Source organism: Chenopodium album, chromosome 23, assembly GCF_948465745.1.
Source record: "Chenopodium album chromosome 23, dcCheAlbu1.1, whole genome shotgun sequence".
NCBI lineage: Eukaryota > Viridiplantae > Streptophyta > Magnoliopsida > Caryophyllales > Amaranthaceae > Chenopodium > Chenopodium album.
The window spans coordinates 26,137,024-26,156,351 of record NC_137856.1 but is presented as its reverse complement, the minus strand read 5'-3'; positions in this window follow the sequence as shown (position 1 = coordinate 26,156,351).

Genomic DNA, 19,328 nt, shown 5'->3' with positions numbered 1-19,328 from the left:
TTTAAATCAATTACAATTAAGTAGTATTATGCTAAGGTCTATGTTTGGAATTGTGAATTAGTGGTTGGGTGATTGAATTGTGAAGCATGATTTATTTGTGATGGTTTATGGATTGGAAAATTATATTTTGGCATGATTATATGGACTACAATTTTATTTATGGCATGTTAGAATGCAGGTTTAATTAAACTACATGTTTAATTTGGCTTGGAATATTGAAAAGGAATTTTATTATGGTTCATATAATTTTTATTGATGCTTTAAGCATGAGAAATGAGCTATATAAGTGTCTATGTACACGAGGAATAAATTGTATTTTGGTGCCTTTGTGCACTTAAGGTGTTTTTAACACCGAGTGATAGGATTTGTGGCGCTTTATGCGTTTAAGGTGTCTTTGACACCGAGGTAGAATTAAAAAGGGTTCAACATTAAATATTATGTGGTCACTAATTATTCAAGAATTAAATTGGTAGGTTTGTTTGATTGAATAATTATTGTTGATTGAATTATTATGCTTTGAGAGTCATCACCAAGTCTAAAAATATGTAAATGCGTAAAGTGAAAGAGATTACGCACCAAAACTCTTGGAACGTATATACCTTGAATATGAACATATGGAGGGAGTTATGTGACTTTATAGTTGATCATAACTTTTAATGGAGTACAGGACGCTGTACATTCTTTTTTATATTTATTATGAGCTTGAATTCCGCCACCTATGTGTGGTTTTGTGCTGGCACGGTTAGCTCCCGTGTCAGTTAACCTCAATTTATTTGGGGGAGGTAGAGTTGAAAACCCATTCGATGCGTGATTAACGCTAAATAAATTATTTAGTGGTCTAGTTGAGAAATCTTGTTGAATGTTGTGTGTGCTTGTAAATAGGTGCATTGAGGTAAGTGTGTGTTGATAGGTGAAAGCATGTTAGTGTGTTCATTTACGCTTACGCTTATGACCCATTTTTAATGGAGAGTAGTGGAAACAAGTGAAGATAAGCTTTTCAGGTATTGAAGCATATTCATGACGGGGCATGAGTGATGAGCGAATCATGCTAGTTTTCATTAGTTTACGATGTGTTTTATGGTTTGATTATTATGATATTATTTATATGTGCACTAACGCAAGGATTTGGATTTGGTTTGGTTTTAATAAGGGCCTTTATTGGTTCCAAGTTGTAGGTTGACTTTTATTTGACTACGTTTGACTTTGGTTTTAACTTTACTTTCGTTTGGTTGACTCTGAGCTGACTTGTTTTGGACAGTTTTTAATTTTAAGTCTTCCACTGTGTATCTTTGATAGTTGCCCTAGCCTTTTTCACGATGGCGGTAAAGTCTTATATATTCCTAAATCGTAATTTTTGAATAGGTATTTAAAGGAAAGGAATTTATAGGGTGTTACAAAATCCTTCACTTTAAGAAGAATTATTACCAGTGATAATCTTCATACCTTTACTTGCTAGCATGATATGTTATTATATCTATTTAGAACTATGTGATAAATGTGTTGGATGTTCTGTTGTACAATATTCAAAATTTTAGTAGAGCTACTTTGATTTAGCAAGGGAACGGTAATAGAAATGTAAATGTCTACATTTTAAGTACTTATTGAGATGAAATTGAATAAATTAAACAAGATAGCACACTTGAAAAAAAAAAAAATAACTACTTACACACAATTATATATTCTGTAATTTTTGTACTCCATTTATATTTAAAATTAATTTAGAATACTTTGCATTAAATTATAATGTTTGAATTCCAAATAGGTAAAACAAAAAGAAATGAAGTAAAAGATGGCTTTAGATATTGAAATAAACATAACTTTTTATTATAGGAGCATGTCTAAAAGAACAATTTAAGGTTTATAAATGTCCATGCACTATTTATAAGAATTTTGTTTTTTTTTTTTTAAACATTATAAGAATCATGTTAAACGTTTTATAAAGTAGGGAAATATAAAATATAGTTAGTTAGGATATATTTAATTCTTTGTAGGAGAGAAAAATAATAATAAAAAAATATCTCTTTTGTGTAAAAAAAAAAAAAAAAATTACATGTGAATTGAGACGTTTTACTTACACAAAACGAGGAATTTATGTTAATTTACTTTTGTCATATTCGAGTTCAATTTAGGGTTCAAATGACCCCCAAAACCTTTAATGGAATATTTTAAAGCATGTAAATCGAGATTAAAATCTAAAACACTAACTCCGTTAACGGCTATATAATAGCAAGGTCACTATATGGTTACTAATTGTATTAGAGGGTTACAGTGTGTAACTTTCCAAAAAAGGGGCACAACTTGTTAAAGTCAATAGCAAAGGGTTACTAAGTAGAAAAACCCTTTTTATTTATTTATTTATTTATTTATTTATGTAAGGTGCAATTTAGTAATTTAATTACAATTTTAAATTGGAATAAAGGACATTAAACTGGTTTTGTGTCACTAGTAATGCACTTACCTTGCCTTGGTCTTAGGTTCAATCCACTAAACAAGCATCTTTTTATTTTTTCTTTTATATATATATATATATATATATATATATATATATATAACTAAAAGTCCCCTTTCAAATTAAAATTTCAACAATCGTTATTGTTCTCTATCTTCTTATTTTTCTAAAATTTTGTATAACATTTACTTTTAGACCTTTTCCAATGGTGAGACTTGAGTGAGTTTTTTTTTTTTAAGAGAGAGAGAGTATTTTTTGCAAGGATACCAATAAAGTGGTACTCCCTCCGTGTTTTTTTAAGTGTTACAGTTTGACTGGCACATAATTTTAGGCAATTTAATTGACTTAAATAAAATAAGAGGTAAGATGGGTAGTTGAAGTATTAAAAAATTGTAAAAGAAAGATAGTGGAGTTAATGTTTTATTGAAAAATAATGAATGTGAGAGGAAAAATATAATAAAAAAAAGTAGTAGTGGGTTTGGGTGGGGACCATGAAAGGAGAGAGATATATTATTTAGCCATTTGCCAAACAAGAAAGTGTAACACTTATTAAAACACGGTCGGATTAGGTAAATGTAACACTTATTAAAACACGGAAGGATCGGAGTATTTAAACTTAGCAACTCCAAAAGAAAGTTGTTAAGTTTAGATACTGGACATTTGACAAAAAGTGTGGGCCCTTGTCAATATTATAATATATTTTATAATTTATTTAAGTTTTAGTTTTATTTTTTTAAATAAAAAAACTTATAATATGATTTGGTGGCCCATAAATTGAAAGTGACATTAGTATACTTTAAAAAGTCTCACCATTGAAAAATTAGAGTTCACATAAATTGTTAAATTGAGAAGTGGGTTGGATATCTATCACCATTGAAGGAAAAAAAACAACTCATTATGTATTTCAATATTCAAAATTAAGTCTTACCATTTAAGATGGTCTACAATTAATCTGAAATGGATGGAGTATTTTTTTATCGCAGTGTTGGCCCATTGGCCTAATTAAAATTACAAAAATAAATTGAGTTATACACTTTAATTATTAAATAATTGTGTTGTTGGTGTGGCCTATGTGGTAAGCCATGTCTCCATTGAAATGACAATAGGTGAAAAAGTTGGGGGTTTCATGTAAAGAAAAGAAGTCAAAGTGGTTGACAATGTGATATCAACCCATAAAAGTTGTTTTGGATGTATGCATGTACAGTGAAACTTCCACTACAATGTAGGGTTTAGCTTCTTCCCACTTTCGCTAAATGCTCTAAGCTACTTGCTCGTTATTTTACATACATTTGAGGCAATTATGAAAACGACATACACTAACTTCACGTTTTGGAACTACTCAAATTTTTTTTTAGTTGTAATCTTGTTGAGCTTTGAGCAAACCCACGTATGAGTGAGTATTATCCCATATTCTATCTTTAACTAGTGTAAAAGTAAGAGTAAATATTGGATGTGTAATACTCTATAAAAAAAATTGTATCCACTTTATAGAGTCTAGGATTACTTTCTTCATTGCTATATAATTTTGAGGTGCAACCTCTTTAAAATTTTCAACTAGACACTCGTGGCAAATGTGGTTTAGAGCCTTTTTTATGGTATTAGAGCTCAAGTTGGGTTGAGTTGTGATCTGGTATCAAAGTCTAATTAAGAGGAAATGTTAAGGTTATGAACAAACCCACATGTGAGTGATAATGCTGTCTCACGTTAAGTGATTTGAAAAAAAGAAAAAAAACATTATGAACTTTTTAGTTATGTAACAATACATTTCATTATAAATTTGTTTTAATACGTTTTTTTAAAAAAAAAAAAAAAACAAAGGTCAAACTTAACGTATAAATATTGAAATAAAATTTCACTGTGTCAATTAGTTTTGGTCTTTTGGATAGAGGGAGTGTGTATGTATTAGTGTAATGCTTCATTCATACAAATAAAATTGATCAGACAAAGTATATGAAAATTATAAGAATAATTATAAGTCTTATATCAATAATTATAAGACTCTCTTTTTATATGAAAATTTTACAGTGGTCGTCTGAAATATGACTATCATAATATTTTAATGATTATATAGTTCATAATTAACGTATTTTTATCCAAGTAATTAATTATATTACTCTATTTTTGCTGTAAAATATTATTATCAACTTTTTTTAATTAATCAAATTTTTAATTCAATCTGTTTATTAATATTCAATTGTTATAATTTTTATTTATTTATAATTAAAGATATAATCAGTCAAAACACATTGACATACATATACAAAGAAAACATTTTATTTATTTAAACACAAAAAAGTATTGTTTATGTTCCCACTCTCCCTTATAAGAAAGTTTCATTTCACTATCAATCATTCTTTCAATTTAAAATTATTTATTCACATGCATGTAATCATTCAAAACTTCATTAGACAAAAATCATGCAACTTTGGGTTAGTTTTATTACGGAATAATAACAAACAATCCCACATTCCCACAAGGTCCACAGGTTGCCTAATATATAAACGAAATTCAAAAGGGTCTATTTTAAAGTCAATATCAACATCAAATTATCAATATCAATACCTTTCTCATCGTTTTAGTAATACAAACATTAAATTACAAAAAAAATTTGATCTGCTGTTTTATTTATTTATTTATTTTCTTTCATATTATTTTTTTATATGTGCATCAATTTTAATTTTTATTTAGACATCTCTTATTTTTCACCATGCAACTCACTCTTTTTTTTTTTTTTTTGAATTATTTTCCCTCTCATAATCTTTACATTTAAATAAATTATTATCCCACTATCTCTATTCTATATTCCCTCGATATTTTATTATTTGCTCCATTACTCTTGACATAGAGTATTAGGAGAAATATAATGCGTAGTATAATGTATTAAGTTATGATGGAAGATCTAATGAAAGTGGGGTTAGTTATAAAATTAAAAATCTGAAAGAGCGAAATAAAGTGAGTATTACCTCCATTACATATTATTTGCAACAATTATACATTTTTCCTCTCTATTTTATGTCAAATCGTTGCAAATAATATGTAACGGAAGTGGTATGTATGTTGGTTATGTTTTTTGAAACAAACGACATTTTGTCAAAAAAGGGAAACAAAGAAGTTTTATTCACAACTAGAGATTAGGCAATCTTTAGGTTAGACCACTTTTAGATTGTGAGAATAACCAATCCAAATCAAATTCTTAAGATGATGAGGAAGATGAGATTTGTTCAATTCTAGTCACTAGTTTAGGTATAGATAGGATGAGCAATAATAAATCAATTCAATCCATCCTTATCAAGTTAGACAATGCAAATATACATGGTATGGGCTATGACTCGAGAAAAGATTTGAGAAGTGGCAACATTTGCACTTGTCCTCTACCCTACTACATTGCTCCATGACAATATCTATATTCTACTTTAAAATTATCCAATTCACAATTCACAAATTAATTAAGTATATTAGATTAGTCCATAATCATTAAAACAACTCATAAGTCATTATTGTTAAAATAAAAGAGCTCATGCTCCCATACAAGTAATATTTGATGATTCATACTCAACAGACAAAATAAATTAAAACATTAACACAAATTTTTTAAATAGCTGGTCACATCGTATGGTCGAGGTTACCTATTTTAAGGGTAACCTTTAACCGACCAAGTAATACCTGATCGATCAAATAAGAAGGTTCGAGTAATCCCTAACCAAATAACCCCAATAAACTTCTGACTAATTGAATAACCCCTGAATAAGTAACTCCGGCTACATAGAAAATGTGCTAAAATATTTGATGGTTGAAAACCTCACGATTAGCTAACACGTCGAAGGCCTATCTAACATCTATGGAGCCTGCAAGTGCTAGCCATAGATAAAATAGCGGTTTGGACTATACATTAACCGATTAGTGATTATTCGTTTGTCAAATAAGACTATATGAAAGACACGAGCAAAATCAGTATAATAATTTACCAATTATACGTTGGAAATTGGGGGTCCATTGACAAGAAACTTTGCCTGGTTTGTCAGTTTGAAGAGACACCATATGATCGCAAATTATTAGCCGAGGACAAGTTATATTTTTGTAAATTTATGAAATATTACAATCATATCACAAGTAAAGGATAAAGAAGTATTTCAATTCTATTAGGCTGGCATATGTTGTGAGAGTGTTCATTGATTGATGATAAGGTAAAATATGGGACCATCATTTAACTCTAGCCATGTTTCATGAAGTGTGATTCATGCATGAACTTATATAGTTACATGGATACATACAAAGATACTATGGAACTTGAAGATATTTAGTGGTAGATTTTTTTTAATTTAATTTATTTATTTATTTATTTATTTTTAAACGAGATAGTGGTAGATTTAACTACAACTGATTCGATAGATTACATTGTGATTAATTTTCCTTAAAACTTTTGCCAATCTAGTTTACCAATAACTAGGGTCTGTTCACAATTACTGAACTGAATTGAACTGATTAAAGCTGAACTGAACTGAACTGAAGTGATTGGAGCTGAACTGAACTGAATAGAGCTGAAATGAATATTTTATAAGAGAAAAAAAATTAAGAGCTGAACTGAATTGAACTGAACTGAACTGAACTGATTGGAACTGAATTGAACTAAACTGAACTGAAATTAAGCAAAAGTGAACAGGCCCGTAGTGTTCCCTTCGAGTGTTATGATCTCAAGTTTAAAACCTAAAACCTTGATTAAACTAAAGTATTACTTCCATTATTCTCTTAAATATTCAATGTGGTGCTTAGGTTTTTAGATGTAGATATAGTGATTACAGTCAATCGATGATAATAACATGGCTCTTGTCAAAATTTCTCAGCTAGCTTAGCTTAATGTAGATTAATCTTTCATATTCTGGAGGAAACATTATTATGCATTATAAATCAGTCATAAATATCTATATATAAGCTATAAATTTATAGAAAGCTATAACAATTACTCCGTATTATTTTAAATTTTCAGCGCATCTCATAATCAGATAGTGTGATTTACAATATTTTCACATCTTTCTAAGTAAAGACCTTCGTAATCACACTTCAATCCGATTGAACTTAATTTTTTCATTTATATATAAACTCGACAAATAATTAACATAAAATGTCGATGGTCACGTGGTGCACCCGTATATGGTATCCGCATTGGTACTGTATATATGTCGCCTGGTATCATAAAATTAAAATTGGATATTTTCACCGTTGAAAAGCCAGTGCTTACGCATGTGATTTACCCTTCACCTGCACCTGCTACTCTTCCTTGGATTTTGCGCCTTTGAATTTTTATGCTTTGATTTCCACAAAATTCCCTTCGATAAATCCCCATTATTATTTCATTAATAATTATTCCCCCATCTCTTGACTTCTATTACTTGTAGTACTTTTTTTTTTTTTTTTTTTTTTTTTTTTTTTTTTTTTTTTTTTTTTTTTATCAATTTTTGTACTTAATTAACATTTTTATTCATTTAGTCATAGGTCTATTCCTCAATTCCCATATTCAAAAAGAATAAAACAACTAATCAAGGACTGTAATTCTGTACTAGACTTTATTATAACGAGAAAGTTATTGTTTATTAGGGTGTTACTAAAAAAATAATGCTTGTCTTAAGTTTAGCTCTCCTTCCTCTATAAGTGTTGGCACGTAACTAAGTTTGTCTTGAATATCGTGATGAATATAATATTTGAGTGCGTAAAAGTAAAAAATGTACATTATTATAGTAAAGAAAGAATTCAACTTAACCAAGTGAGAACTAGACACTTAAAATATACTCCATTCTATAATATTGAAGTTGTTTTAAACTTAAAATTGTCCTCGGCTCCTCAAATTATACGCAATCACAATTCACAAGTATTTAATACTCGTGAGGAGACAATTTAAGGTGAAATAACAAAAGACTTGCAAGTAAAGTTACAATAATCCATCAAATTGATCAAAAAGTTTGGTTGTTTAAAGTACTTTTTTGACTTGAATGACTTGTATCCACCCGACACAAGATGAGACATTTTAGGTTGAAATAAGGTAAAACAACACCCAATACCCTAATTGACACTCCCTCCGTACTCTTTTGATAGTTGCTTATGGGCAAATTTTAGTTCCAAAATGTTCACTCATTTGCTTTTCCCAACAACTATTAATATTAATTTTTTATCAAAATTCCATCCAATTTGCAACAATACTTGTGCAAATTTAAATTTCACATGTAAATTTTGTTTTCCTCATTTACTTTTTTTACATACCCAAGATCAATTTACTTTTTCAATATACTTTAACTATTCTTATTTGTGTTTATTAATTCCCATGAAAAATGCCCATAAAAGACTATCAAAAGGGGACGGAGGGAGTATAACTATTAGTGGCACTGTGGTACCCTTAATTGTTTGTCCTCGAGACATTTTTTACTTTGTTTATTTGTTATGAATAAATGAAGTTGATAAGTTAAAAATATAAAAATTCGACGGGACAAAATAATTATCGGTATTATAGTCGCAATAACATTTTACATATTCATTCGTTTGTTTATATGTGAATTCACTCACTTTTATCTGTAATTTAAATATGGTAAAATTATTAAAATTTGACGTGATAAGTCTTTACACAAAAAACTTATGAATAATACTCCGCTTATGAATAATACTCATACAATAGTTAAACAGTTGTTACTACTGTACAGTATATGAAAACAAAGTGTTAGAGATAATATCGGAAAATAAATATATGTGTGATATATTTTTCGTATTGATCTTATTAGGAGAATAATATATTTAGGAATATATTCTCTAAATATCCTAACATAAATATCCTAAATATATTATTCTCCTAATAAGATCTATAAGGAAAATATATCACACATATATTTATTTTCCGATATTATCTCTAACACAAAGGAAACATCTACCAGAGTATAGAGCAAGTATTCAAAACGGCCAAAAATGACAGAGATGTAAAGACAGCGGAGTAGAGTAAAATGGAGTGACCAAATAAATGAAAGACAACAAATTTTAACAAAACGAAGCCCAACCCAAAATTTGCCGAAAGCCTAATGCCAGCTCCCAAGTACCCAACCCAAAATTGGCGAAAGGCCTGATGCCCTCAAATCCTAAACCCAAAACATGCACATATTGTTGGGCATAGTGTTTCGATTTTGTGGCTTAAGATGTGACGCTATCATGCAATTGGCTTCAAATGTCTTTTTTTTTTTTTTGTTGTTGTTGTTGTTGTTGTTGTTGTTGTTGTTGTTGTGGTGTGAAGACTCAAATGTTGGTTATATACTTATTAAGGACTTTGTGTTATAGCGATTTTTTATTTTTATTTTTTTTTGTTTTGAAAGCAACTACTTAAAAGGACCAATAAAGAAAATCACGAACGCGAGCCTTCCCCGCCAACCAATGCGCCGGAAACACCCAAAGCCTAGGAACATTATGAATTCTGCAAGTCTCAACCGAAGCCAAGAGAGTCTGAATATCACGAATTAACCAGCAGAGCGAAATGTCATCACGCTGTTTGTGGGCCAACAACAGACAAAGAGGCTCACAATCTGAGAACACAAGGATTCTACGAAAACCCTTTGAATATGCATGACGTAAAAGGCCTGCAGCTCAGAATGGAAGGCTGAAGGCGAGAGAGATGCACGGGCCCCACCCCTTGCACTGTAGGCGAATCACAGTCGCTGAAAATCCAACCCGCACCTGACTAGTTGTTAGAGGAAGACCACGCTTCGTCACAGACCAGACAAATATCAAATCTAGACGATAACTCACCAATAAGAGTGACCACAAAACCCGAAGCAGGGGGCTGCAGCCGAAGAATCCCTAGGCAGACGACTACAAAACTCTTAAGCTTGATGGCCCCGATCAGTCCATTGGGAAGCAAGAAGGAGAATGTCATCTGGAGAAACTACCTGATGTCAAAATTGGATATTGTTACGAGAAAGCCAAATAGCCTATAACATAGTGAAGAACGAACCAAATTCTCCCAATCTTTAGTAACCCTCAGCAGAGAAACCATTGAGGAAAACCAAAGTAGAAATGGAAGGCAAAGAAGACCTGCACGATTAAACTGAAAGGGACTTCGGACCCATAACGAGACAATAAAGTCGCAATCCATGAACAAATGGTGCACCGTCTCCTGCTCCTCCTGGTGGCAAAAACAACAAACAAAATTAGTAGGCAGACCACGAGCAACTAGGATAGCAGCCACCGGATGACCAGCCTGAATAAATTTCCAGCAGAAGATTTTCCATTTTAGGAAGCAAATGAAGACCCCAGAATTTCCCCCACCAAGAAGAGGGAAGTGGCTCCCTAGAAAGGCTACTGGAAGTCTGCATAAGCAAAAGAGTGTAAGCAGGTTTCGTTGTTAATTTGCAATATATATATATATATATATATATATATATATATATATATATATATATATATATATATATATATATATTTACTTATTTTACAATTTTTAGATATTTTTTGCCTTTAGTTTGAATTTTTTCTGAAAATTTTCAATTGTTGTGTAGGTGTGTGAATTTTACTTCATCATAATTAAAATGATTGTGTGTTTAATTAAGATCACTCGTGAGAAAGTTATCTAACCCCTCAGGAGTGGTTTCATATTCTATTCCTACTTTAGCTAGAGCATCCATTACTGCGATTCTATGCTCGTGGGATGTAGCTAAGAGTTTCCATACATTCATCTCGACCTTAGTCTTTTTAAGTTATTTGACAACATCGTTGTCTTCTGTCATAGGTATGGGAACTTGTTGAGTAGTAGGAATAGGTTTTGCGGTGATGGGAGGTTGCATTCTCCCAGATCTTGTGAGAACGTCTATGGGTGAATCTTCTTCATCCTAATTATCGTCTGCTGGATATATTGTTGAAAGTGGAGGTTCTTCCATATCCTTGAGGTAAACGTCCTCATCATCACTCTCCCAAACTCCGTTGATGCTAGTATCTTTTTCTTGTGGAATTTGGACCAACTTCTTTCTATCAATCAATTTTTGAATTAAATCCTTGAATTTAAAACCATGTTCTATGGTATGTCCTCTTGATTGATGATATAGACAATAGAACCAATCTGTCCTTTTCAATAATTTAAATGGTATCGGTTCGAGAGGTTTGATCTTGCCACTCTAGGATAGCATTTTAAACATATTTGCATATGAGATCCTAATTGGGTTATAGGGCTTGGTGCTCCTTTTGGGTGTTTCAACTACTTGGAGTGAAAATGGCTTCCTCTTAGTAGTCTCTATGGGTGTCACCTCTTTATTGACATGCTCACTTTGTTTTAGCTTTGCGCGTTCAAGAGCTTTGCGATACATGTCTATTACTTCCCTTATTGTATTTATGAGGATCAAAACCTCTTCTCTAGTGGCAATTTGTTGACCTGGAGCCCAATCACTCATGGCATCGAAAAAGGTTTCCTCCTCTTCTTCGATAGCATGAGTTTCTTCAATTGGTCTGATAAGAGATGATGGGTCAACATGGTTTTCCTCATAAAAAATGACCAAGGAGTCAGAAAGTGGTGCATTATTGATACTTAATTTCTTGCTTGCAGGAGGCAATGGGAGTTTATTGCTATCAATTAAGTCTTGGATAACTTCCTTTAGCTTTCAGCAATTCTCAGTAGGGTGGCCCCTGCCTTGATGATATTTGTAGTGTGCATTGGGGTTCCAACTAGCTGTTCTCCTTTCGACTGGTGGTATTTATAAGGAATGGGTGCGTTAAGGGTTTTGAGCATTCTGCCGTAGCCGGTGTTGCACACATCGGAATGGGTTGCGCGCAACATCCCAGCGCAAGTGATTGGCAGCACAACTGAATATCTTGCGCGCGGTATTATGGTAAGATTCGATTTCATATTTTTATAAAAATCTAAATATTCTGTAAGCGCATCACTAGCAGTTGCGCTAAACGTTGCGCGCAACTTACTCATTGAGATGCGAGTGGATTTTTCTGGGGCAGCATTTATTTTTAACCTAGGTGCCTCTAAATCCGTCATTTTTAGGTCTTAAGCTCGGGCTTAAGCCTAATTATAATCGAGCTTAGTTAATTGGACCATATTTCATTTGTTTTCTGGGTTAGGCTAGTCATTTTTGTGTTCTCGTGATCAGTTATCCAGAAGTTTTCTTCACGTTGATCCAACACGAAGATGGTTTTATTTATCATCATTGCACTTCCTGTCGGGACATGCGGCAAAAAAAGTAGATGTCTACAATATGCATATGTGATAATGCTAATTAAATCGCAAGAATACAATTCAAGAATTTTTCAAGTCTCATCCACTCATCTATCTCAATTAAATACCGATCACTCAAATCGACAAATAACAGAGAATCCTCCACGTTGGAGTCGCCAAATTATAGGCGTCATTCGAAGTGCGCTGACGTTAAGCATGTGTGAATATGCTTGGCACTCTTAGGAAGTGGGAATTGACTTATATAATTAGGGACAACGATTAGGGACAAGGAAAGTAGGGAGCCGCCAACAAGTTTTTAAGGAACTTGTAAACCGTTCATGGATCATTTAAGGCAACCACGAATAAAGAAACAACGATAGATAACAATGATTGACCCGTGAAGGTTACACACCATTTCATAATCCATGAGATTACTAACTCCATATGGTTCGGAACCACGAAAGGAGGATCAAGAATGATAGTACGAAGTAAGCCATGGAGTCACATTCGTCCGTATTGGCCTCTACTCGATTCTTATGTGAAAAGTATTCCTGCGATCTCAAAGGCATGTAAACAAAGATTTAATTTGCTCCAAACTATTATTAGGTTAAATTGGTTGAATATTAATGCAACATATAATTCTAAAATATTAGTGATCACTTGATCAAACAACAAGATTACAAAGGAACTTAAACCGGTCGTCCAAATTATCTTATTAGGCGTGAATATCAATTACATGTTCCCTTGAAACATGCAATATGGTGATCATAAATAATAATAGAATCAATATTAAAATTGGAAGTAATTTAACAATAAAAGCGTTAGTTAAATCAAATAATAACAAAACCCTAATCATGATACTAGCAATAAAAATAATAAAAGTAATCAAGTGAATTAATTACTCACGTTCCGCGTTTCCTTGAATTGCTACATCATGAATAAATTGTTAGTAAAAATTCAATAAATAATAAATCAAATTAAAATAATTAAACTAATGATAGTAGAGTTGATTTGGTCCAAACACTCAGTTAATTTTACCTTTTCACGCCTTGGTTTAAGGATGGAACCTCGGGTCAAGTACGAACTCTTTGGAGTGCTTAAGGGATGTATGATGGAAGAATAATGAGGCTAGTGTTCAGGCTAAGAGGGAGAAGAGAATGATTTTTGGTGTAGGGAGAGAGAGAGAATGATTTTTTGTGCCCCGAAACTGTAGAAATCAGGTTCGTATTTATAGAGAAAAAGACTAGGGTGATGCATGGAACCCTAGAAGTGATGTGCCTCAAAGAAAGAACCCTAGAAAAGAACTGTTTCACGCTGCAAAATATCGTGAGATGGTACAGAGTGCCGTGACATGTCACTACACACCGTGACGTGGCAAATTCAGTTATTAGGCGTTTTTAAAACTATGATAACTTTGGTCTGTAACTTGGAATAAGGCTTATAATATATCGTTGAAAAGCTTATCAAGTCTATTTTATAATTCAATTAAAATTAGGTCAAAATATTTTGTAGATTTCAAGATATGGCCATTTTAGTGAAAGGGTGTTGGTTTTGGGTCAAATTTAGTGTTTTGCTCATATATTCTTCGTTTTGAATTGGAATTGGGTTTATGATTTATCATTGGAAAGCTTATTGAAAGGCTTATCCAACCAAATAATATTTGGATCAAAATAATAGGGCCACAAAATCAGTTTAGCTCGGTTTTGTGATATTGACGCAAAAAGAGAAAAAATATTTTACGGTTTGGGGAAAATGGGCTAAGAATTGGGTTGGTTTATTAACTGTATTGGATTGAACATGGATTTAAGCATTCCAAAGATAAATAGTCGACCTAACCAATAATGGCAGCTGTAGGGAATATTTCAAGCACTACCCCAAACTTGAACCCCATTGTGATCATACACTTAAGCATGGTGGCGTCCAAAGGAAAGGAAACAAGAGCAAAAGAGTCGCCAACAAGTTTTAGGAACTTGTAAACCATTCACAGGGTGAAGGTTACACCCCTTAACGATCCATGAGATCGCTAACTCCAATAGGTCTGGAACCATGACTGGTGTTCGGGGATGAGGGTACGAATCCAATCTAAAAGAGATTAAACCCGCATTATAAAATACTTTATTCTACTCGTATCTATGTGCGCTTTCTGACTAACATGCAATCATTGGATTAACCCTAAACTTGTTTAATCTATGTTGGTTGAATATTAATGCACAAATAAAACTATTATTGGCTATCACTTGAATTAAAATCATATTAGCCTAACCAAATTATTAATTATCTTATTAGGCGTGATTTCAAATACAAATTCCATTTAAACATGCATAAAAGGCTTGATCAAGCAATAACAATAATAACAATCAAGCAACATAATCATAATTAACATCATAATCATATCAACGCTAAAGCATAATAATAGCAAGACTCAGGCAGGATACTAACAAGATTAATAACAAATTCTAGCATGTCACTAAGCATCAAAGATCAAAGCTTTAAACCTAACATGATACTAACATGCTATTAGAAAGAAGTAATTAAAGGGCATCCTAAACATGATACTAGAAAGCATTAATAACATCCTAACATGTACTAGGAATTAATCAAATCTAAACATGCTTTCTACATTGAAATAATAGATAAGTAAACAAATTACTTACTTTAAAGCCTCGTACCTCTTTTTGATAATAAAATACACGAGTTAGTAAACTTCAGTAAAAATAATAATAAATCAAATAATTAAATCAAATAATTGAAAAAAAGAGTTAAAAAGTTTAGACTGGATTTGGGACCAAACCCTCAGAAATTATCAACCTTTCACGTCTAGGGCAAAGGCACCTTCGAACTTGGCTAGGTGTTTCTAGAACTAATGAGTGCGGTATGGTATATTTTGAAAAGGCTAGTTTAGAAAGACTAGAGAAAGAAAGAATAAGCTATATTGCTTAAGAGAGAGAAGAGAAGAATTAGAGAATTCTGGATGATCAAGCTTGTTGATGATTGAAAAAGGGGAGATATAACCTCTATTTATAGGAAAAAAGAGGGTCGAAGAATTAAGAAAAGAATCTGAATTCGAATCGAAATAGAATTCGATGGACAACAGGTTTTTCGGATTTTGGTTTTATCATATCTTTTGATCTAGAAGTCCAAATAAGGCATATAATATGTCGTTGAAAAGATATTGAAGTTTATTTTCCAACCCAATTAGAATCAAATTATAATATTTTGTAGATAAAAAGATATGACCGAAATAGTGGGACGGTGTCAGTTTTGGATAGAGTTTTGTATTTCTTTCATATCTTTTTCGTTATAGCTCGGAATTAATATTATAATATATCATTGGAAAGATAATTTCAAGATCTATCCAAGCATATAAGATTTGGATAAAGATTATAAGGAACAAAAATAAAATCTGACTGTCTTTGAACTTCTTTAAATTCGAATAGAATTAGGATTTAAAAAAGGAAAGTTTTAAATAAGGAAAGTTTTTATTCAATTCAAATTCCTTAATCTTATCTTTTCAAAAAGGATAATTAAGATCTTTTAGAATCTTATAAAAGCTTATAATCAATCCTAATTGGTTTAGGAATGGGATTAAACCTTTGGACCCTCCACATGATCATGGGTCGTAGGTAAAATTCGGTTTGGGCCCTGTTTAGTATTTTGGCCATAACTTCCTCATTATTGATCGGAATTGGGCTTATAATATATTGTTGGAAAGGTCTTTTCAAATCCCATCCAACTACACTATTATTGGACCCTTATCCAGGACCAAAATAAACTGGATTGGATGTTTTTATAAATAGAATACGAAAAAAGAGTATTTTCGAAAACAAAAAGAAGTATTTTTAATAAAAATAACCACAACACTAGACTTTCACACTTTCACTTCATTCGATTATCATTTGACGCAAAAGGGATTCATCACTGGGTTTGGTTTTGGTGAGACACAAATGGGTGTCTACAGCGGCGAAAGGTTGTTCATCATCGGGTTTGATTTTGGGGAGACATTTTTAGATGTCTACAGTGGGGTAGTTGGAGTATTAAAATACTACGAAAGAAAGCTAGTGAGACCATAAGAAGTAATATTAAAATATAGAGTAGCTTTTTGCTAAAAAAAGAAGTGTAACACTTATAAAAACTCGACTGTATTAGGTAAGTGTAACACTTATTAAAACACGGAGGAAGTATAGACATATAGTTAGTGGTATGGGTATACATTTAATTGTAATTAGGGGAGTAAATGATAATAAAAAATAGTGTAGGGGAATAGAAGAGTGAGCAAGGCTATGGAGTATTTTCTGCTGGAGTTTAATTCTCATTGATCTTGTAGTACTCTTCATCCACAAGGAGCGGTGCTCGATCTACTGGAGGTGTGAATTTTATGGTAAGAATTTATTCAGAGTTTATATGATGAAAGGTAGTAAAGTCGAAGGGCAACGAAATATTTTCATGCAAGGGTGGATCCAGAATTTATTTATAGACTGGACCGAAGTTATAAAGTATTTCAATTAATAAAGCCATAAAGGAATATATATGAGTTTAAGAAGTCCACACGAAAAAAAAAGTGCAAATAAGGGGAATTGAACCCTTGACCTTCCAAATCTATGCATAAAGTAACTACCAACTAAACCAATTATAAAACTTACATATTTTGCACAAGATTTTTTATTTTTATGTATCAAAATCTGGGCATGGGGGGGGGGGGGGGGAAGGCCCGGGTAGGCCCCCCTAGATTCGCCTATGATTTCATGGTCTTCCAACATAGACAAATTCTTTGTTGGAGACGCAAACTTTCAACTCCAACCATTAAAAATGGTGAGTTATGTTGGAAATTGTCAGAGTTCGGTCGAAGTTGACGACGTTAATTGTTTGTCGGTGCTCAGCTATTATTAATTTTTTTTTTGAAACATAGGTATTATTATTTTGTATACAGTTATTATTGGTTTGTCTACTGTTATTCTTGATTTGTATTCTACTTTTTGGTGAATTACATACTACTCCCTCCGTTTTTAAATACTTGCTCCACTTTCCTTTTGCATCCGTTTTTAAATACTTGCTCCATTTCCTTATTTGGAAAGTTTTTATATTATTTAATTCATTTCTCTCAACTAGTGGGACCTAATTTTATTACTTTACGATTCTCCCTCATCCAAAATACATATCACTAACTCCACTACCTCTACATTTTATTACTTTTTCCGATTTCTTCTAAAACTCTGCACATGGAGAAATGAAAAAAGTATTTAAAAACTGAGGGAATATAATGCAATAAATTATGTTTGGTGAATTTTAAAAATTTGTTGGTGCTGAGTTATTATTGACTTGTATATTGTTATTATTGATTTTTGTACTGTTATAGTTGATTTCTATATTTTATACTGTTATTATAGAGTTAAATATCGTTATAGAAGAGGGAGACTACTTTTTTACAACATAGTAATTATCACGCAAAATCACATTTTTGCCCCTAGTATGGGCCCAACGAGCCCATACCTAGTAGTGGTATATACTACTCGTAAGGGTTGCTATTTTATTCCTAATCAATTCCCCGGATTTGGGGATATTCGAAGAGCTTTGGATGTTTGCTGGGAGGGAGATGCAGGTAGCACTGGAGCGAAGAAGGAAGTCTTTATTATATGGAAATACCCTAGAGTTGGATGGGTAAAATTAAACACCGATAGGGCTGCAAAAGGGAATCCTAGACAAGCTGGTGCAGGAGGTTTAATTCGAGGTGATGGAGGGGAGCTGTTTAAAGTGTTTGCTTCGAATTGTGGGGTGTGTTCTAATACCAAGGCTGAGGTACTGGGAGTTCTTAGGGAGCAGTGGCATGGAATGGAGGCCATCGTAAAGTGCAACTCCAATTGGACTTTGAAGTTATGGTCCGTATGTTGGTGGGGGATACTCCATCGAACTCTCCATATATTCACATCATCAAGAAGTGCTAGGCTCTTATCTTCCGTTAGGTTGGGAGGTGACGGTTAGTCATTGCTATAGAAAGGCCAGTTGAGCGGCAGATTAGTTAGCTAATTTTGGTGTCAATGCTGAGCGGAAGATAGTGATTTTTTGAAGCGGTTCCTAGGGATCTTCGGGCTGTTTTATTGGAGGATATGAGTAAAGTGGCTTGTTTAGTGCCTTATGCTACAGATTATTTAGGCATGAAGCTTAGGTTGTTTATTTTCTTTTTTATTTTTCTGTCTGTGTCTTAGTTTGTTCTTTCTTTATGTGTCGTTTTTATTTTTGTAGCTGTGTGTGGTTTCCTGCTTTGTATTTTTTTTTTGGGTTTGCCCCTCTTCTTCACAAAATATAAATAATAATAATAATAATAATAATAATAATAATAAATTTTGAATTCCCAACCTTTAATCTCATTTCTATTCCCAATCCTCTAATGCTCAAATTCCCCTTCCTATTTACCAAACGCCCCGTTTAGGGATGGCAATGGATCGGAGGTGGGTCGGGTGATGTGTCATCCGCCTCCATCCGCCAAAAATCCATCCATCACCCGAACCATCCATCACCTAATTTTCCTTCATCCACATCCGATCCATCCGTCATCCATGGATGAATCGGGTGGATCGGGTGATAATTCGGGTGAAATATATATATAAATACAACTTTGCACTTTAATAATTAAAATTGAGATTTGAAAAAAAAATGATCAATTAATTAAAACTTTTATACATCCTTCTAATACTCGTTCCTTTTTAC